This window comes from Schistocerca serialis, chromosome 2, assembly GCF_023864345.2.
Source record: "Schistocerca serialis cubense isolate TAMUIC-IGC-003099 chromosome 2, iqSchSeri2.2, whole genome shotgun sequence".
In the NCBI taxonomy this organism is placed as follows: domain Eukaryota; kingdom Metazoa; phylum Arthropoda; class Insecta; order Orthoptera; family Acrididae; genus Schistocerca; species Schistocerca serialis.
In genome coordinates this window covers 511,285,680-511,303,698 of record NC_064639.1, presented here as the reverse complement: position 1 = coordinate 511,303,698, position 18,019 = coordinate 511,285,680, and the positions used below count along the sequence as shown (strand labels likewise).

Below are 18,019 nucleotides of genomic sequence, written 5' to 3'. Positions count from 1 at the left end.
CACTTTTATTACGGGAAGGTATTCCAGTTGGGGAGATCGAGTTTTTAGATTCCGGTCGAGGAGTGAGCTGTAGAGTTTTTGATGTAACCCTTGTTAACTTATATGCCCCGTCAGGCAACAGCAACAAATTCGAACGGTCACGTTTCTATAAGGAGGATGTTACGTATCTGTTGAGGAGAAGTCCTCAAAACCTGATAATAGGAGGTGACTTCAACTGTGTTCTACGTAGGAACGATCAGTCCCCTAATTTTAACTACTGTAAAGAACTGCACGAGCTCGTTAAGAATATTAAGCTGAAAGATGCTTGGGAACTGAAGTATCCTACTTTAGTTAAATTCACTTTTTTCACCGTTACTTCATGCAGCCGTCTGGATAGAATTTATCTATCGGACTGTATCAGTGACAGACTCCTAGCGGTTGACGTAATCCCGGCTAGTTTTACCGACCATTGCGCTTTTACGGCAACGGTTCACTTAAATCGACAGCCTACCAAATTATTTCGTTCCCCGTGGATGTTAAACATATCGCATCTGGCGGTCGCTGAATTATTTGACGTTATCAGGCATGTGTGGGAAACTTGTTTGCGTTCCATCACTTTTTATCCGACTAAAGCGATGTGGTGGACCGCTGTTGCGAAACCAAAGCTTCGAAAAAGTCTCATTTATTATAGTGCTCAGAAAGCACGCGCCTTCAAGAGGACCTTTGAGTTTTACTACACTGTGCTGCGACAACTGTATGATTCATCCACTGCGTCCAACACTAACTTTCCATCAATTCAACGTGTCAAGTCTAAACTTGTCAGCTTGAAGCGTCAACAATTGGAAGGTCTGAAAGTTAAATCCAAACCTAAATCTGTTTTAGCAGACGAAATGACATCTATGTACCATTTATTCAAGCATTTATCACGCCGCCGCCGGGCTTTCATTGATGTTTTGGAAAGAGATAATGGGGAATTACTCTCTACTCAAGCGGCCATTATTAGTGAAATTCACCAACATTTCCAACGACCGTATTCCAGTGAGATTGTCAATGAACCTGCTGTCAGTGCAATGGTCAATGTTTTTGATAGGGCGATTACTCCTGCTGACAATGTCGACTTTTTATCGGATTTCACTCCCGAGGAAGTTTTAGCCTTGATCTCCAAGTCGCCTTCCTTTAAATCGCCTGGTCCTGATGGTTTGCCCAAGGAATTTTATATCAAATTCTGGAATGTCCTTGGTGGTACTTTTACTGAAATTGTTAATGAAGTCATGAGTGGTGGTCCTCTTCCTGCCGAGTTCAAGGTGGGTAGAATTGTTTTAGTCCCGAAGAGAACTGGTCACAAGCGAGTTGATAATCTCCGTCCTATCACATTATTGAACTTTGATTATAAAACGATTGCCCGAGCGATTAATAGCAGAATGACCCCCATCCTTGGGAAAGTTATTCATTCACATCAGTCTTGCCTTCCAGGGAGATCCATTATGACTCCGGTTGCGGAGTACAGAGACGTTATTTCAGTAGCGGCCGTAACCAACATCAAATGTGCTTTCCTTTTTCTTGACTTTTGCAAAGCTTTTGACCGCGTTAGTCATCACTATTTAGAACGTATCCTGCAACGAATTGGACTCGACGAACGAGCTGTGGCAGTCATTCGGAATATGATAACAGGCATTACTGCTAGGATCACCGTTAACGGTCAGCTGACACAAGCTGTCAGTATACGACGAGGTGTACCGCAAGGCAGTCCGTTGTCGATGTCGATCTTTGTTTTGTCGCTCGAGCCATTTCTGAAGAGATTGTGTATCACATTAACTGGCCTTTCTGTCTTAGGGAGCAATCTTACTGTGAGGGCTTACGCCGATGATGTTGCTGTTATCCTACGTCATGAGTCTGAAGTGGCCCAATTGCGGGCTGAGATTGATACTTACAGCACTGCTTCTGGAGCGAAACTCAGTGAGGGTAAATTTAAGGTTCTAAGCTTACGGGGCTTCGAATCTCTTGCTATACCGTGGGCACAGATCGTCGAACAACATGTTGCTCTGGGAATCATCATCGATAGGTGTCCCTTACGTATGGCAGCTAAAAACTGGAAACTTACTGCCAATCGAATACAGGGAGCTATAGTGGTAAACGCCTGGCGATCGACAAATATCCTCCAGAAGATCAGGATTATGAATACATACATACTCTGTAAAGCTTATTATGTCGCTCAGGTGTTCCCTCTTCCCAAAATGCAAGCCCATAAGATCATGCGTTTGTCCAGCAGGTTTGTGTGGCTCGGTCATATTTTTAAGTTAACCTATACCACACTGTCTAAGTCAGTGCAAGCTGGGGGCCTGCAACTCAATGATATCCGTCGAAAGGCGACAGCACTCTATATAAAACGAACAACTGTGATAATTACCACGATGCCCCATACTATCACATCGAAGCTGTTTCGCATTGTTCGCCCTAAATGTATGAAACCGCCAATTGACATCGGGAAACTCAACTTCCAATTGCAACATGTCGGTGTTTATTACCTCGAAATGAGTTACTTAGGTGACAGTGTTTTCCCAGGTCCTTGTCTCACGACAGAATTCTTAATTGCTCAGTGGCAGAAGTACGAAGCTCCAAATACAATTGAAATACACTACCCAAGAGTCGTCTGGACGGCAGTGTGGACCAATATTACTCTAAAAATTCATTCCTCCGATGTGCTTTCCGCCTGGTATAAAGTTGTCCACAATCTTATTCCAACCAACGAAAAACTCAACCGCATTGGCTTAAGTGCTACTGACAACTGCCTCAAATGTGGATTAGTAGACACTCTGAGGCACAGGTTTACTTGCTGCGGGCATCAGTTCAACTGGCATTAGGTGCGGAAACGATTGGCGCTGCTTACACGTAGCACTGAAAGTCTTTATACAACTGATATCCTCCTGTGGCCTGATACACGGTATTACCCCAAAACGAAAAACAATACTGTTATGTGGATGCTGGGACATTTTGTCAATTACGTCATAACTAACCACGGAGAAGACAATATTACTGCCTTTATTGCTTATATGGAAACAGCATATTGGCGAAGAAACCAGCTCCCGCACGTTAAGACGGATTTTGGGAATATGTTAAAAATACTGTTTGAGAAACAGGGAATTGGGTGATTCTAAAGTAAATCCGCAATTACTGTCAACATTTCCACGGTGAAGTTCCCAAGTACAAGTCAAGACTGAAGAATATTTTCGTTATCATTTCGACTATGGCGCTTGAGGACCTGAAGTTTTCTTTTCCTTCTTATTCCTAATTATTTGTTTTTGAGGGAAGAGACATTTTTTTCCTTGGTTTTGAGAGAGATTTCTATTTTTCGTTGCACTTATATTACAAAGAAGACGAGGCAATGAACTCCTTGTAATCCGGAAGAACCAGTATTCTTTTTGCGTACTGTTGTACGACGCCAGTGAATCTGGAGACTTTGATTTCTTTTGACTATAGCTGATGAAGCTCGCCAAGGGCGGCATTCATGGAGAGCGCAAGGAGGGCTGTAAGGGGAGAAGGGAGGCCCTAAAAAAAAAAAAAAAAAAAATGTGGTTAAGGCGTTGGACTGCTAATCCAATGTGCTCTAAACGCGTGGGTTCCAATCCCATCCTCGTCGAAGACTTTTACGTAAAGCACGCGTTTGTGGTCACTCCTTCTCCGTGCGAAACGCCACTCAGTAGTAACATCGACGCATGTACGTGGCAGATAGCGTGTGTATGAAATAAGAGACAAAACTGCCTACCAGATGAAAGCGCACAACATTCCATAGCGTATGCCCTTTGAATTAAACATCAATTCGAGATCTACAAACCAATCAAATTTCGGCTCCAGCAAAGAGTATGTTGGTATTTGCGAACGACGAGTTCTTATTTATATTTAAGTGCATATCTGTCGCAGTCATTTTAACGTCTCGTGCCTTTAATAATCCATCTGTAGCACAGTTTGTTGTTTCAAGTCAGGCCGCCATCTACAGAAGCGATTTGGCAGGGCCTACTGGAGAGACTTGACTTTGCAGACATCCGTCGCTAGTGGCCGCCCAAACACCAAGCTCCATCGCAAACAGCAGGACAATCTTGGGCTAGGGGGGACGTCAAAACTTTGCAAGCAATGTAAGTGTAGCGTATCGAGCTGTACGTTTCGTTGCAGTAAGTCGTGCAAAAGAATGCACAGCACCTTTCTCATTTGCATTAGACGACACTGCATGTCGATACAATGCTTATTCCTGCAGTAGATAAGTGGGCCGGTGATTTTATCCGATCGCATATCGACATGGACGGATGCTGTCATTAAACGATTCGCCAGTGGGAGCCTGGTCGGCCGCACTGCAGCTTGGCATTAGACGTTAACACCGGCCCAGTCCCATGTTTTGAATGTGTTTTCGAATCGACAAATGTCTTCTTTCCGCAAGCACTCGCCAAAGACGCATCTGTAGCTCAAGCAGACGAGGTGGCCGAGAGGTTAAGGCGTTGGACTGCTAATCCAAGGTGCTCTGCACGCGTGGGTTATAATCCCATCCTCGTCGAAGAATTTTACGTAAAGCACGCGTTTGCGGTCACTCCTTCTCCGTGCGAAACGCCACTCAGTAGTAACATCGACGCGTGTACGTGGCAGATAGCGTGTGTATGAAATAAGAGACAAAACTGCCTACCAGATGAAAGCGCACAACATTTCATAGAGTATGCCCTCCGAATTAAACATCAATTCGAGATCTATAAACCAATCAAATTTCGGCTCCAGCAAAGAGTATGTTGGTATTTGCCAACGACGAGTTCTTATTTATATTTAAGTGCATATCTGTCGCAGTCATTTTAACGTATCGTGCCTTTAATAATCCATCTGTAACACCAAGCTCCATCGCAAACAGCAGGACAATCTTGGGCTAGGGGGCACGTCAAAATCTTGCAAGCAATATCAGTGTAGCCTATCGAGCTGTACGTTTCGTTGCAGTAAGTCGTGCAAAAGAATGCACAGCACCTTTCTCATTTGCATTAGACGACACTGCATGTCGATACAATGCTTATTCCTGCAGTAGATAAGTGGGCCGGTGATTTTACCCGATCGCATATCGACATGGACGGATGCTGTCATTAAACGATTCGCCAGTGGGAGCTTGATCGGCTGCACTGCAGCTTGGCATTAGACGTTAACACCGGCCCAGTACCATGTTTTGAATGTGTTTTCGAATCGACAAATGTCTTCCTTCCGCAAGCACTCGCCAAAGACACAACTGTAGCTCCAGCAGACGAGGTGGCCGAGTGGTTAAGGCGTTGTACTGCTAATCCAATGTGCTCTGCACGCGGGGGTTCGAATCCCATCCTCGTCGAAGAATTTTACGTAAAGCACGCGTTTGCGTACACTCCTTCTCCGTGCGAAACGCCACTCAGTAGTAACATCGGCGCGTGTACGTGGCAGATAGCGTGTGTATGAAATAAGAGACAAAACTGCCTACCAGATGAAAGCGCACAACATTCCATAGCGTATGCCCTTCGAATTAAACATCAATTCGAGATCTATAAACCAATCAAATTTCGGCTCCAGCAAAGAGTATGTTGGTTTTTGCGAACGACGAGTTCTTATTTATATTTAAGTGCATATCTGTCGCAGTCATTTTAACGTATCGTGCCTTTAATAATCCATCTGTAGCACAACTGTCGCCTTCCGACAGTTTGTTGTTTAAAGTCAGGCCGCCATCTACAGAAGCCATTTGGCAGGGCCTACTGGAGAAACTTGACTTTGCAGACATCCGTCGCTAGTGGCCGCCCAAACACCAAGCTCGATCGCAAACATCAGGACAATCTTGGGCTAGGGGGCACGTCAAAATCTTGCAATCAATATCAGTGTAGCGTATCGAGCTGTACGTTTCGTTGCAGTAAGTCGTGCAAAAGAATGCACAGCTCCTTTCTCATTTGCATTAGACGACACTGCATGTCGATACAATAAGAAAATGAAGTGGGTGTAAACAGCATTAATTTGCAAGAACAACAGGTGCAGTAGGCGATTGCAAAGATCAGAATCTATCTGATAATAAACAAATTCAGGGAGAGGTTGCAAAACTGCAGTCTCCATTTGTTTCCCTCGATCAGAAAGTGAGTGAAATTCATAAAGAACGAGGAAGTGGTGGCCAAACTGAAATCACGGTCAACACCTCAGGGCAGGCGCCGGCAACCGAAATTGCGAAAGCGTCTGCTGCTGCTCCAGATAAGCCGCGAAGTAAAATACCGACGCAACCAAATGAGAATGTAGCTCGTAACCAAGGGAAGGGAAAATCCGGTAGGGGCGACCCAAGCCCAAAGAATGTTCAGTCCGAAACGGTCGTACACGAATCACTGGAGGAAAAATCAGAAAGTTTACCAGGAAATCATTCTGCTTGCGTTACAAGAGAAAACATCAGAAGCAGAAAAAAACGGGACAGTAACTAATAAACAGATGGAAGTGTTATTCCATGTTCAGCCTTCCGAGAAAACTGTTAAAGCTTAGCTGAACCCTGAACCAAAGGAAACTATTTAGTTCATCAAAACAACTACATAGTGAAAACACAATGACGCAATCTTATTCTGTCACCACTATAAACATAAATAAAATCACGACCGGTTTGAAATTATCGGCCCTTAAGGAATTTCTGTACGAATCCGCGACTGATATTGCCCTATTACAAGAAGTTCTAGTTTCGGAGTTGGTAATTCCCGGCTTTGTCAGTTACATAAATGTGTCTCCCGAAACAAGTGCTGGAACAGCTATTTTGGTGAGGGAAGGGATTACAGTAAGCGAGGTGGAACGACTGGAATCCGGAAGGGGAATAGGACTAAATATCTATGATGTGGCTATCATCAACTTGTACGGGTTCAGGAAGTTCTCATCGAGCTGACAGGGCACGTTTCTTCAAAGATGACCTGATATACTTGTTAAGGAAATCGCCAAGACAGTTATTACTAGGAGGTGATTTTAATTGTGTTTTAAATCGAAAAGATCAGTTACCTAATTTTAATTTCTCAAGTGAACTAAAACTACTAGTTACTGGTTTAGAATTAAAAGATACATGGGAAATCAAATACCCCTCCACTGTTGAGTTCACTTATGTCACGGCAACATCACGTAGCAGGATTGATAGACTATATATTTCTAAAAATCTTGAAACTTCCGTGACAAAAGTATAAAAACCATTCCTACGTACTTTTCAGACCATTCAAGTGTCTTAGCTTGCATAAATCTAACAAGACAGCCGGTTCACCGATTCAAGAATCAGTGGAATTTGAACACTTCCTTGTTAGTAAATCATGATTTAGAAGATCTGATTAAAGAAACATGGGCAATATGCCTGCGAGCCAGTAGTAGATATGCCACTGCTATTGACTGGTGGGTTAAAATGGCAAAGCCAAAGTTGAAGAAAGTTCTTATTCAATACAGTGCCCAGACCGCAAGGGAAATGAAATGCACTATAGAGTATTACTGTTCCGTTTTAAGAGATCTATATGATCAAGTCTCCGCAGGTTCCTCACTTCGGATAGCAGACATCAAAAAAGTCAAAGCCAAGTTACTTAATATCAAGAGAAGTCAAATGGAAGGGTTGAAAATAAAATCGAAGGCAAATTCGGTGTCAGAAGATGAAATTACTTCCCTATATCATTTAGTGAAGCATATGAAAAACGGGAGAAGGACTTTTATTGATGAAATTCGAACAAAACACGGTACGACTCTCAGAACCCAGCACGATATCATGAACGAGATTTATCGCTACTATTGCGAGCTATATTCTGTACATCAAAGTAGTGATGCTTCCTTGGAAGAATTCCTTGACATCCTAGCCCCACAGCTGACAGAAGATGACAACGAAAATTTTCTAGAGGTTCTCAGTGAAGAAGACGTGTATGAGACTCTGTGCGCCTCACCACCAAAAATATCCCCAGGACCGGATGGTCTGCCAGCAGAGTTTTACATCCGTTACTGGCCAATAGTAGGTGCGAAAATCACGGACATTGTAAATGAGGTTATTCAGGGTAAAATGATTCCCGCTGAGTTTAAGGAGAGTAAAATTGTTCTGGTGCCCAAAAATAATGGAAAAAAAGATTTAAATAATTTTCGTCCAATTTCACTGCTGAATTCTGATTATAAATTAATAGCTAGAATAATAAACAAGAGAATTTCATGCCTTACAGATAAAATTATTAGTCAACATCAGGACTGTGCGCAAGGCAGAACCATTTTTCAAAATCTAGCGGAATTCAGGGATATCATTGCTATAACTTCGGTAACAAACATAAAGTGTGATTTATTGTTTTTAGATTTTTATAAAGCGTTCGATGTAGTAAATCATGAATATCTTCTACAGACATTGAAGAAAATAGGTTTCAACGATAGGGTCATACAGTTGATTAAGAATATAGCAACTGGAATAAATGCTAAAATAGCGGTGAATTGTCAACAATCCAGGCCGATGCAAATACAACGAGGTGTTCCTCAAGGAAGTCCTCTGTCCATGTCGCTCTTCGCCATTTCGCTGGAACCTTTCCTCCGCCATGTCCATGCTAGATTAAAAGGCTTAACATTATCAGGAAATAAAACCGTTATAAGAGCCTATGCTGACGATATAGGGGTCATTATAAGGAACAATGATGAGGTAACCACGCTAGCAACAGTGATTGATTCGTACTGTAGAGCATCTGGAGCCAATACAAACGAAAAAAAAGTAAGATGTTAAATCTCAGAGGTTTTGATAATATAAACGTCGAGTGGGCAAAATTAGTCCCACAACATAAAACACTTGGGATCACCCTGACAGCATGCCCTATGAAAATGACGGCTTTAAATTGGAAAGTTGCAGCAGATAAAGTGCAAGGAGCCATTGTAGAGAATTTAACTCGTTATATGAACCAAGTTCAAAGATCACAGTATATCAACTCATGCATCCTTGCTAAGGCTTATTATACTGCCCAGCTGTTTTCAATACCGAGAATGATAGCGAGGAGAATAATGTCTAAAATCACCAACTTTTTGTGGAGAGGTGAAGTGTTCAGAGTACCTGCTAAAGTAGCCACTTTAGATCCTAAAAATGGTGGACTAGGATTAACTGATATAACGGATAAAGCCTCTGCTCTTTTTATCAAAAGGCAAGTTAATTTAATAAGAGACTCGCGAGAAAGCATAACCAGCCAACTTTTCGAGATCATTAAACCTCCAAGCCTGCTTCCCCCCATTGACGTGCAGAATATCAACAGTCGCTTACAGCACGTGAGGATTTTCTATGTTGAGTTTAGTTATGTCAGTGCCGAACTCAGGCAGTCCCGACACTTAACATCGAGAGCCATAATGCGGGAACGAAAGAAAAGCGAAGGAAGGAACAAAATAGAACGACAATTTCCAAACATTGAGTGCACTGAGATTTGGAAGAACATTAGTTCTAATGTGCTCACGTCTAATATAAAAACGTCATGGTACAAGACGGTTAACAACATAGTTTGCACCAATGAAAGACTGCATGCAATCGGACTCTGTGAAACAAATTTATGTCAACAATGCCATCTAGTTGACACAGTAATTCATAGATATACTTGCAGTGGTCACATGAATAGTTGGAAGTGGATCCGGGAGCAAATAGCTCTGATTACAAGAACATCCCCTGAGTATGTATCGCTGTCATTGATACACAGGCCTGAAGCACGCTATTTCCCAGAAGCAAAAAATAACGCTGTGTACTGGTTGCTGGGAAACTTTATTAACTACGTCCTTAACAAATTAGGATCCGATAGCCTCATAGAGTTCAAGGTATACATGCTGTGTGAGTTCCACAAAATTAGAAGCTATTCGAATCACAAGAAAAAGTTCGGCAATATGTTAAAAATTGTATTTGAAAGAATGGGCATTGGTTAATATAAAAAAGAAGGCTGTGTTGACAATGATGTATTGTAGTTACCTTAAGGATACTATTTACGATTTTACAGTATATTTATGATGTGTGCTTTTTCTACTTCAGAGAGTAGTGTTTGAAATTTATAAGCTAATGTACAGAACTTATGTGACATTGAGATGTGTGACTAATAGTGTCAAAACACAATACCTTGAAGGTGCATTATTGGTTATACTAGAAATTTGGAAATAGACAGTTTTTATAGAAATATCTTTATCGATTGGTTAAAACCATGAGATTCTATCTGATAAATGTAATATATATCTCCTTTCCGCCATTCTCAAGTATTTCAGAAATTGCCTAATATGATTATTAAATTGTTTTATATTTAAAATTATCCCACGAACATGTTGATATCCATCATAAAGAAATTATGCTTCTGTAAAGATTGCAGCTCATGTAATTCAAAGTGCAGATTTTACTTCTTCAGGTTGAAGTTTAAATGTCTTAAAAAAAATTTTTTTTTTCTTGATGTTTAACGTAATTCTTTCTGGTAATTTAGTCAGTAACACAATCTTCTGTTGTCTTTCCTTAACGTCAGCATAATTGAAATGATCAAACTGTTTTGTTTAAATAACTTCATGTATGTATAACTTAGTATGTATTTGGAATGTGTAACATTGTTTTTTTTAATAAATGTTTTAATGAAAAAAAAAAAAAGTGGTTAAGGCGTTGGACTGCTAATCCAATGTGCTCTGCTCGCGTGGGTTCGAAGCCCATCCTCGTCGAAGAATTTTACGTAAAGCACGCGTTTGCGGTCACTCCTTCTCCGTGCGAAACGCCACTCAGTAGTAACATCGGCGCGTGTACGTGGCAGATAGCGTGTGTATGAAATAAGAGACAAAACTGCCTACCAGATGAAAGCGCACAACATTCCATAGCGTATGCCCTTCGAATTAAACATCAATTCGAGATCTATAAACCAATCAAACTTCGGCTCCAGCAAAAAGTTGTTGGTGTTTGCGAACGACGAGTTCTTATTTATATTTAAGTGCATATCTGTCGCAGTCATTTTAACGTATCGTGCCTTTAATAATCCACTACTGGAGAGACTTGACTTGACTTTGCAGACATCCATCGCTAGTGGCCGCCCAAACACCAAGCTCCATCGCAAACAGCAGGACAATCTTGGGCTAGGGGGCACGTCAAAATCTTGCCAGCAATATCAGTGTAGCGTATCGAGGTGTACGTTTCGTTGCAGTAAGTCGTGCAAAAGAATGCACAGCACCTTTCTCATTTGCATTAGACGACACTGCATGTCGATACAATGCTTATTCCTGCAATAGATAAGTGGGCCGGTGATTTTACCCGATTGCATATCGACATGGACGGATGCTGTCATTAAACGATTCGCCAGTGGGAGCTTGATCGGCTGCACTGCAGCTTGGCATTAGACGTTAACACCGGCCCAGTACCATGTTTTGAATGTGTTTTCGAATCGACAAATGTCTTCTTTCCGCAAGGACTCGCCAGAGACACAACTGTAGCTCCAGCAGACGAGGTGGCCGAGTAGTTAAGGCGTTGGACTGCTAATCCAATGTGCTCTGCACGCGTGGGTTCGAATCCCATCCTCGTCGAAGAATTTTACGTAAAGCACGCGTTTGCGGTCACTCCTTCTCCGTGCGAAACGCCACTCAGTAGTAACATCGGCGCGTGTACGTGGCAGATAGCGTGTGTATGAAATAAGAGACAAAACTGCCTACCAGATGAAAGCGCACAACATTCCATAGCGTATGCCCTTCGAATTAAACATCAATTCGAGATCTATAAACCAATCAAATTTCGGCTCCAGCAAAGAGTATGTTGGTATTTGCGAACGACGAGTTCTTATTTATATTTAAGTGCATATCTGTCGCAGTCACTTTAACGTATCGTGCCTTTAATAATCCATATGTAGCACAACTGTCGCCTCCGACAGTTTGTTCTTTAATGTCAGGCCGCGATCTACAGAAGCCATTTGGCAGGGCCTACTGGAGAGACTTGACTTGCCTTTGCAGAAATCCGTCGCTAGTGGCCGCCCAAACACCAAGCTCCATCGCAAACAGCAGGACAATCTTGGGCTAGGGGGCACGTCAAAATCTTGCCAGCAATATCAGTGTAGCGTATCGAGCTGTACGTTTCGTTGCAGTAAGTCGTGCAAAAGAATGCACAGCACCTTTCTCATTTGCATTAGACGACACTGCATGTCATTACAATGCTTATTCCTGCAGTAGATAAGTGGGCCGGTGATTTTACCCGATCGCATATCGACATGGACGGATGCTGTCATTAAACGATTCGCCAGTGGGAGCTTGGTCGGCCGCACTGCAGCTTGGCATTAGACGTTAACACCGGCCCAGTACCATGATTTGAATGTGTTTTCGAATCGACAAATGTCTTCTTTCCGCAAGCACTCGCCAAAGACACCACTGTAGCTACAGCAGACGTGGTGGCCGAGTGGTTAGGGCGTTGGACTGCTAATCCAATGTGCTCTGCACGCGTGGTTTCGAATCCCATCCTCGTCGAAGAATTCTACGCAAAGCACGCGTTTGCGGTCACTCCTTCTCCGTGCGAAACGCCACTCAGTAGTAACATCGACGCGTGTACGTGGGAGATAGCGTGTGTATGAAATAAGAGACAAAACTGCCTACCAGATGAAAGCGCACAACATTCCATAGCGTATGCTCTTCGAATTAAACATCAATTCGAGATCTATAAACCAATCAAATTTCGGCTCCAGCAAAGAGTATGTTGGTATTTGCGAACGACGGGTTCTTATTTATATTTAAGTGCATATCTGTCGCAGTCATTTTAACGTATCGTGCCTTTAATAATCCACTACTGGAGAGACTTGACTTGACTTTGCAGACATCCGTCGCTAGTGGCCGCCCAAACACCAAGCTCCATCGCAAACAGCAGGACAATCTTGGGCTAGGGGGCACGTCAAAATCTTGCCAGCAATATCAGTGTAGCGTATCGAGCTGTACGTTTCGTTGCAGTAAGTCGTGCAAAAGAATGCACAGCACCTTTCTCATTTGCATTAGACGACACTGCATGTCGATACAATGCTTATTCCTGCAGTAGATAAGTGGGTCGGTGATTTTACCCGATTGCATATCGACATGGACGGATGCTGTCATTAAACGATTCGCCAGTGAAAGCTTGATCGGCTGCACTGCAGCTTGGCATTAGACGTTAACACCGGCCCAGTACCTTGTTTTGAATGTGTTTTCGAATCGACAAATGTCTTCTTTCCGCAAGGACTCGCCAGAGACACAACTGTAGCTGCAGCAGACGAGGTGGCCGAGTGGTTAAGGCGTTGGACTGCTAATCCAATGTGCTCTGCACGCGTGGGTTCGAATCCCATCCTCGTCGAAGAATTTTACGTAAAGCACGCGTTTGCGGTCACTCCTTCTCCGTGCGAAACGCCACTCAGTAGTAACATCGGCGCGTGTACGTGGCAGATAGCGTGTGTATGAAATAAGAGACAAAACTGCCTACCAGATGAAAGCGCACAACATTCCATAGCGTATGCCCTTCGAATTAAACATCAATTCGAGATCTATAAATCAATCAAATTTCGGATCCAGCAAAGAGTATGTTGGTATTTGCGAACGACGAGTTCTTATTTATATTTAAGTGCATATCTGTCGCAGTCATTTTAACGTATCGTGCCTTTAATAATCCATATGGTTCTTTAATGTCAGGCCGCGATCTACAGAAGCCATTTGGCAGGGCCTACTGGAGAGACTTGACTTGCCTTTGCAGAAATCCGTCGCTAGTGGCCGCCCAAACACCAAGCTCCATCGCAAACAGCAGGACAATCTTGGGCTAGGGGGCACGTCAAAATCTTGCCAGCAATATCAGTGTAGCGTATCGAGCTGTACGTTTCGTTGCAGTAAGTCGTGCAAAAGAATGCACAGCACCTTTCTCATTTGCATTAGACGACACTGCATGTCATTACAATGCTTATTCCTGCAGTAGATAAGTGGGCCGGTGATTTTACCCGATCGCATATCGACATGGACGGATGCTGTCATTAAACGATTCGCCAGTGGGAGCTTGGTCGGCCGCACTGCAGCTTGGCATTAGACGTTAACACCGGCCCAGTACCATGATTTGAATGTGTTTTCGAATCGACAAATGTCTTCTTTCCGCAAGCACTCGCCAAAGACACCACTGTAGCTACAGCAGACGTGGTGGCCGAGTGGTTAGGGCGTTGGACTGCTAATCCAATGTGCTCTGCACGCGTGGTTTCGAATCCCATCCTCGTCGAAGAATTCTACGCAAAGCACGCGTTTGCGGTCACTCCTTCTCCGTGCGAAACGCCACTCAGTAGTAACATCGACGCGTGTACGTGGGAGATAGCGTGTGTATGAAATAAGAGACAAAACTGCCTACCAGATGAAAGCGCACAACATTCCATAGCGTATGCTCTTCGAATTAAACATCAATTCGAGATCTATAAACCAATCAAATTTCGGCTCCAGCAAAGAGTATGTTGGTATTTGCGAACGACGGGTTCTTATTTATATTTAAGTGCATATCTGTCGCAGTCATTTTAACGTATCGTGCCTTTAATAATCCACTACTGGAGAGACTTGACTTGACTTTGCAGACATCCGTCGCTAGTGGCCGCCCAAACACCAAGCTCCATCGCAAACTGCAGGACAATCTTGGGCTAGGATGCACGTCAAAATCTTGCCAGCAATATCAGTGTAGCGTATCGAGCTGTACGTTTCGTTGCAGTAAGTCGTGCAAAAGAATGCACAGCACCTTTCTCATTTGCATTAGACGACACTGCATGTCGATACAATGCTTATTCCTGCAGTAGATAAGTGGGTCGGTGATTTTACCCGATTGCATATCGACATGGACGGATGCTGTCATTAAACGATTCGCCAGTGAAAGCTTGATCGGCTGCACTGCAGCTTGGCATTAGACGTTAACACCGGCCCAGTACCTTGTTTTGAATGTGTTTTCGAATCGACAAATGTCTTCTTTCCGCAAGGACTCGCCAGAGACACAACCGTAGCTGCAGCAGACGAGGTGGCCGAGTGGTTAAGGCGTTGGACTGCTAATCCAATGTGCTCTGCACGCGTGGGTTCGAATCCCATCCTCGTCGAAGAATTTTACGTAAAGCACGCGTTTGCGGTCACTCCTTCTCCGTGCGAAACGCCACTCAGTAGTAACATCGGCGCGTGTACGTGGCAGATAGCGTGTGTATGAAATAAGAGACAAAACTGCCTACCAGATGAAAGCGCACAACATTCCATAGCGTATGCCCTTCGAATTAAACATCAATTCGAGATCTATAAATCAATCAAATTTCGGATCCAGCAAAGAGTATGTTGGTATTTGCGAACGACGAGTTCTTATTTATATTTAAGTGCATATCTGTCGCAGTCATTTTAACGTATCGTGCCTTTAATAATCCATATGGTTCTTTAATGTCAGGCCGCGATCTACAGAAGCCATTTGGCAGGGCCTACTGGAGAGACTTGACTTGACTTTGCAGACATCCGTCGCTAGTGGCCGCCCAAACACCAAGCTCCATCGCAAACAGCAGGACAATCTTGGGCTAGGGGGCACGTCAAAATCTTGCCAGCAATATCAGTGTAGCGTATCGAGCTGTACGTTTCGTTGCAGTAAGTCGTGCAAAAGAATGCACAGCACCTTTCTCATTTGCATTAGACGACACTGCATGTCGATACAATGCTTATTGCTGCAGTAGATAAGTGGGCCGGTGATTTTACCCGATCGCATATCGACATGGACGGATGCTGTCATTAAACGATTCGCCAGTGGGAGCTTGATCGGCTGCACTGCAGCTTGGCATTAGACGTTAACACCGGCCCAGTACCATGTTTTGAATGTGTTTTCGAATCGACAAATGTCTTCTTTCCGCAAGCAATCGCCAAAGACACAACTGTAGCTCCAGCAGACGAGGTGGCCGAGTGGTTAAGACGTTGGACTGCTAATCCAATGTGCTCTGCATGCGTGGGTTCGAATCCCATCCTCGTCGAAGAATTTTACGTAAAGCACGCGTTTGCGGTCACTCCTTCTCCGTGCGAAACGCCACTCAGTAGTAACATCGACGCGTGTACGTGGCAGATAGCGTGTGTATGAAATAAGAGACAAAACTGCCTACCAGATGAAAGCGCACAACATTCCATAGCGTATGCTCTTCGAATTAAACATCAATTCGAGATCTATAAACCAATCAAATTTCGGCTCCAGCAAAGAGTATGTTGGTATTTGCGAACGACGGGTTCTTATTTATATTTAAGTGCATATCTGTCGCAGTCATTTTAACGTATCGTGCCTTTAATAATCCACTACTGGAGAGACTTGACTTGACTTTGCAGACATCCGTCGCTAGTGGCCGCCCAAACACCAAGCTCCATCGCAAACAGCAGGACAATCTTGGGCTAGGGGGCACGTCAAAATCTTGCAAGCAATATCAGTGTAGCGTATCGAGCTGTACGTTTCGTTGCAGTAAGTCGTGCAAAAGAATGCACAGCACCTTTCTCATTTGCATTAGACGACACTGCATGTCGATACAATGCTTATTCCTGCAGTAGATAAGTGGGCCGGTGATTTTACTCGATCGCATATCGACATGGACGGATGCTGTCATTAAACGATTCGCCAGTGGGAGCTTGGTCGGCCGCACTGCAGCTTGGCATTAGACGTTAACACCGGCCCAGTACCATGATTTGAATGTGTTTTCGAATCGACAAATGTCTTCTTTCCGCAAGCACTCGCCAAAGACACCACTGTAGCTCCAGCAGACGTGGTGGCCGCGTGGTTAGGGCGTTGGACTGCTAATCCAATGTGCTCTGCACGCGTGGTTTCGAATCCCATCCTCGTCGAAGAATTTTACGCAAAGCACGCGTTTGCGGTCACTCCTTCGCCGTGCGAAACGCCACTCAGTAGTAACATCGACGCGTGTACGTGGCAGATAGCGTGTGTATGAAATAAGAGACAAAACTGCCTACCAGATGAAAGCGCACAACATTCCATAGCGTATGCTCTTCGAATTAAACATCAATTCGAGATCTATAAACCAATCAAATTTCGGCTCCAGCAAAGAGTATGTTGGTATTTGCGAACGACGGGTTCTTATTTATATTTAAGTGCATATCTGTCGCAGTCATTTTAACGTATCGTGCCTTTAATAATCCACTACTGGAGAGACTTGACTTGACTTTGCAGACATCCGTCGCTAGTGGCCGCCCAAACACCAAGCTCCATCGCAAACAGCAGGACAATCTTGGGCTAGGGGGCACGTCAAAATCTTGCCAGCAATATCAGTGTAGCGTATCGAGCTGTACGTCTCGTTGCAGTAAGTCGTGCAAAAGAATGCACAGCACCTTTCTCATTTGCATTAGACGACACTGCATGTCGATACAATGCTTATTCCTGCAGTAGATAAGTGGGCCGGTGATTTTACCCGATCGCATATCGACATGGACGGATGCTGTCATTAAACGATTCGCCAGTGGGAGCTTGATCGGCTGCACTGCAGCTTGGCATTAGACGTTAACACCGGCCCAGTACCATGTTTTCAATGTGTTTTCGAATCGACAAATGTCTTCTTTCCGTAAGGACTCGCCAGAGACACAATTGTAGCTCCAGCAGACGAGGTGGCCGAGTGGTTAAGGCGTTGCACTGCTACTCCAATGTGCTCTGCATGCTTGGGTTCGAATTCCATCCTCGTCGAAGAATTTTACGTAAAGCACGCGTTTGCGGTCACTCCTTCTCCGTGCGAAACGCCACTCAGTAGTAACATCGGCGCGTGTACGTGGCAGATATCATGTGTATGAAATAAGAGACAAAACTGCCTACCAGATGAAAGCGCACAGCATTCCATAGCGTATGCCCTTCGAATTAAACATGAATTCGAGATCTATAAACCAATCAAACTTCGGCTCCAGCAAAAAGTATGTTGGTGTTTGCGAACGACGAGTTCTTATTTATATTTAAGTGCATATCTGTCGCAGTCATTTTAACGTATCGTGTCTTTAATAATCCATATGTAGCACAACTGTTGTTTAATGTCAGGCCGCCATCTACAGAAGCCATTTGGCAGGGCCTACTGGAGAGACTTGACTTGACTTTGCAGACATCCGTCGC

The 18,019-nt window shown here is 43.8% G+C and overlaps 10 non-coding genes across 10 annotated transcripts; all 10 read left to right on the top strand.

Annotated features, from left to right (window-relative positions):
* The first annotated feature begins 4,440 nt into the window (after positions 1–4,440).
* Positions 4,441–4,522, top strand: Trnas-gcu (transfer RNA serine (anticodon GCU)). Its single transcript has one exon. It is a non-coding gene; the product is annotated as a tRNA-Ser (tRNA).
* Positions 4,523–5,241: 719 nt separating this feature from the next.
* Positions 5,242–5,323, top strand: Trnas-gcu (transfer RNA serine (anticodon GCU)). The gene has a single exon. It is a non-coding gene; the product is annotated as a tRNA-Ser (tRNA).
* A 6,073-nt stretch (positions 5,324–11,396) lies between these two features.
* Trnas-gcu (transfer RNA serine (anticodon GCU)) lies at positions 11,397–11,478 on the top strand. The gene has a single exon. It is a non-coding gene; the product is annotated as a tRNA-Ser (tRNA).
* An 845-nt stretch (positions 11,479–12,323) lies between these two features.
* Positions 12,324–12,405, top strand: Trnas-gcu (transfer RNA serine (anticodon GCU)). The gene has a single exon. It is a non-coding gene; the product is annotated as a tRNA-Ser (tRNA).
* A 768-nt stretch (positions 12,406–13,173) lies between these two features.
* Trnas-gcu (transfer RNA serine (anticodon GCU)) lies at positions 13,174–13,255 on the top strand. The gene has a single exon. It is a non-coding gene; the product is annotated as a tRNA-Ser (tRNA).
* Positions 13,256–14,073: 818 nt separating this feature from the next.
* Trnas-gcu (transfer RNA serine (anticodon GCU)) lies at positions 14,074–14,155 on the top strand. The gene has a single exon. It is a non-coding gene; the product is annotated as a tRNA-Ser (tRNA).
* A 768-nt stretch (positions 14,156–14,923) lies between these two features.
* On the top strand, positions 14,924–15,005 carry Trnas-gcu (transfer RNA serine (anticodon GCU)). Its single transcript has one exon. It is a non-coding gene; the product is annotated as a tRNA-Ser (tRNA).
* Positions 15,006–15,823: 818 nt separating this feature from the next.
* Trnas-gcu (transfer RNA serine (anticodon GCU)) lies at positions 15,824–15,905 on the top strand. Its single transcript has one exon. It is a non-coding gene; the product is annotated as a tRNA-Ser (tRNA).
* Positions 15,906–16,673: 768 nt separating this feature from the next.
* Trnas-gcu (transfer RNA serine (anticodon GCU)) lies at positions 16,674–16,755 on the top strand. The gene has a single exon. It is a non-coding gene; the product is annotated as a tRNA-Ser (tRNA).
* Positions 16,756–17,523: 768 nt separating this feature from the next.
* Trnas-gcu (transfer RNA serine (anticodon GCU)) lies at positions 17,524–17,605 on the top strand. The gene has a single exon. It is a non-coding gene; the product is annotated as a tRNA-Ser (tRNA).
* Positions 17,606–18,019: the final 414 nt, after the last annotated feature.